A 3,845-nucleotide genomic window follows, 5' to 3' on the forward strand; every position below is an offset into this window, starting at 1 on the left:
GGTGTCCTGAACTATCCCTCTCTTTTTTTTACATGAAATAACATAAAGAAATTAAGGACGACGTAACGACAAAAGGTAAAACTTGCGAATGTCACAAAAAAAGGTGAGATAAGTCCAATTCGACGTAAACTTATTCTAGAGATTCGTTGTGATGAGGAGTCTAACAAAGACTTTTATGTCATGAACATTTGAGAATGATAAGTTGAGCACTTACCTGTAGAAAAGGCTGAAATAATGAGTAAGCTGGTACCGATGTCCTTGTGAATTCCGAGCCACTAAAACTGAGACGGTAAGGTGATTTTAAGGAGTCAAAAGTGATTGAAATGAGGTCTTCTTGACAGGTGGTGATTGAGTTTTTTTTAAGATGGTGCGCGGTTGTTTAGGGTATGGATTGCAAGGCCTATAGCTTCCGCGATAAGATTCTTTAGAAAACTCATTTCTAAAGTCTCTAGGAACCTTGAGAGTTTCTAATTGAAAATAATAAAGCTATAGCAAAATTCCAGGGTTTTTCCTTAATATTCACCGCTATCTCCATAGCATTGCGTGCAGGTATTTATAGGAGATGGGTGCTCGGAGATAGAGGGTCAAGATTTTCAGCAGGAGGAAATGAAGGGTTAGGATCCAAAAAGACATAATCCTACATTTCAGAATTAAAGAGGATCAAAATTGAAGGTTAGGATTGCACTCCAAATTTTTGTCCTTTCATCCAATGGTTAGGAGTCATGCCTTACAGAATGGATCCGAAGGTTGGGAACAAAAGGTGTTGAATTAGTTATTTACTTTTGATCTAAGGGCTTTGAATTCGTCGTTACAATTATGATCAACGGTGTAGATTGGAATGTACTGGGCTGCTTTAACCGCCTGTAATCCAACAGCAAGGGGTTAAATTCATAAATTAAAAGTTATGATTGGGAACGACCGGACTCCTTGTTTTACCCGATCTCTCTTATTTCTTGATTTTGACCTATACTAGTCAAAGCAATAAATCCTCCGATTACCAATGAACCGCTTTGAGTTCTGCACGTAATAAATACCAATGCCTTATATATATGTAGGAGAATTTTATCCTTCACATACTCATAGCCTCCCTTCTCTGGTGAATTTTCAATGTTTTATTTTCCCATTCTTAGCTTTTCCGGCTAGAATTCTTCTCATGACAACCACCTTAATCTTTTTCTGAATGTTTTCTTTGTCCATCTCCTGAAAATGAATAATTTCGATGATTAGAGGTTTATGAGGGCATCGTCTAATGATGGTGAGGGAACTGGACTAATTGACCGATCAAGGTCAAAACTGACTACCACGCTGATCTCGGATCGACTTACTGGTATGGCTTACAGACTGATCTCTGACAAGGGGACCGCTAATTTCAATCTTAATATCGGTGACTGCCTCTTAAAGTTCATTTGGCTCCTAACCATCTCAGGGGTCCCAATCGTAGCTCGGTTCTGGTCGATGACATCAAAAAAGACATCGAGCTTCCCATAGTCTTTGCCATAGTTGATGAGAGCTACCCTCCCAATCTCCACGTATCTCTTGAACCGCATCTTGAAATCGGGAGTGGTCCGAACTGCAGGAACAAGATAGGTAGAATGTAGTGAAGGAAAATTTGTAATTGTTGATCTTGAGAGATCGCCCAAATGATGTAATCTGACCTTTTGGAAATGAAATGAAGTTTTATTTATTCAAAATTGATTATTTATTTTATTTTATTATTGCATTATTTTCTGATCTCTTATGACTGTGTCTTATATGATCTTTACAATTCACACTTATTAACCGATCACTCTTGACTGCTCTTTAAATATCCGATCTCCCTACCACGTTTCTGGAATTCACCTTTGATGAGTCATCAAAACAGTCCAATCCCGTTAACTGATGCGTCTCTTCGATCTGCGTGAACATTTAATGCTCGGGTAGGTATAAATAGGGAGGAGTGTTGGCTATATGCCTACTTATGCCATTTTGAGATTCTCTGAGCAACCACGATGTTCTTTCCTGCCTTCTAAAGTTTTTCGTTACCATTTTACAGTCTGGTAAGAGCTTTAATCTTTTTTTGATCAATTTTATCTTTATATTTGAAAATGAGCGGTACCGACAGTCAGAGAGCTGCCAGTCCTCCTTCTGTTCACATTTCGTGGACATCGGACGAAGGTGAAGTGGCCAGACCGAGTGAGCGACCTGAACCTTCTACGGCCATCGTTCCAGTCCATGGTCGAGCGACCAAGTCAAAACAAGCGTTGTTTTCAAGGAAAGAGAACTTACCCGTGGATGAGTTGCCATCAGTCCTTAAGGAGATCGATCTTCAGTCTATTAGCCAAGAGTACAACCTTCCGACTGACTCCTTTAAACTTATCAGATGTTATGGCGATCTTCGAGCTGATCATTTTTTTGAAGAAACTGACCTGATCATGGGGTATGAAGAATAATTAAAAGCTGGGCTTTGGATTCCCCTGAACGAATTCTATAGAGCCATTCTGAAGTTCCATCACATCTGTGTAGCCCAGGTGCATCCGAACTCCTGGCGGACTTTGGTGGCCTTCAGAGGTTTATGCTAAGCTAAAAAGCTCGAGCCCACGGCTAAGGTTTTTGCTGAGTTGCATAGGCTTGCTCAGTGAAAAGATGATGAGTTTTGGTTTTTCTAAGTCAAGCCGAACTACGGGCTCTTCACCGATCTCCCTTCCTCATTGAAGAACTGGAAAAATCATTTTTTCATACTGAGGAGCAAGGACACAAATGGCTTTGAGGGCATTCTACGTAGTTGGCAGTACTTGATTCCTTCAGTACCAAAGAAGATCGCCCTAAATAAGGATGAGGATGCCATGGTGAAAGAGTTGAAGGATCAGGCGACCACTCATAAGTACTCATGTTTGGATGCCGTTACGGTCGAACTGAAATAGTGGTTGATGCAAGTGATCACCTGTGAGGACTATGAGCTGCGACTCTCTGACCTCGGCCCCAGGATCAGTATAATCTAGATTCTTAGTCTCTTAACTTTGGTGATCTCACTAACTTGTTCTCTGTGCAGGTATGGTAGGAGGCGAGAGTGCAAAGGAGAGCCACATGCGAAAAAGGGAGCTCGCCCAGAAAGTGCGAGAGATGAAAGTTATTGCTGCTGCTACTGCTCATATGCCTAGGCGGGACTCAGTAGAAGTACCGAGCTCTCCGTTCTGACCTTCAGAGCAGCCAATCTCGGGGGTAGAGATTGTTCCTTCTCCACCTTGATAAGCCGAACCTCCACCTCCGCTGGTCTCTTCAAGTGCAGAAGGGAGGCCTTCTCGACCAGTCATAAGGACACTCTCTCGAGGTGCTCAGGTCTTTATCCATTCTCTAGAAAGGAACCATTTAGTTCGTGGTAATCCTGATCTAGCCAAGGTCCTGGGCACCACCATTTGTTTTTAAGAAGATCGGAATAGATTGGCCCAGGATAGCATTGACGATCTCCTGGCTCAGACAATGAGCTTGGGTTTGGAGACCATTACGAACCAGCATATGATAAGAGAAAAGGCTCATCTCTTGAGACAGGAGATTCTGAAGGTGGTCTAGGACACAGCTAACGCCAAAGCCCAACTCTCTACTGCCCAGGATCACATCGCCCATATAGAAGATTGGACGAAGTCTTACGAGGAAAGGATAGCTGAACTGGAGCGGGAACTTGAAGATGCTCAAGCCTGTCGATCTGCCGATGTCACTCAACTTACTGAAGAGATCAAGGCGAAAGAAGAAGAGGCCCTGGCGAGAGAGGCTGGTGCTTATGTGAATGCTCATGACAATCTTCTGGTCGAGCTCGTGAAGCGCTATCCTGAGGAAGACTTCTCCTGGATGGAGGATCTTGTCTCGAGAGC

Source organism: Hevea brasiliensis, chromosome 1 (assembly GCF_030052815.1).
Source record: "Hevea brasiliensis isolate MT/VB/25A 57/8 chromosome 1, ASM3005281v1, whole genome shotgun sequence".
Classification (NCBI taxonomy): Eukaryota; Viridiplantae; Streptophyta; class Magnoliopsida; order Malpighiales; family Euphorbiaceae; genus Hevea; species Hevea brasiliensis.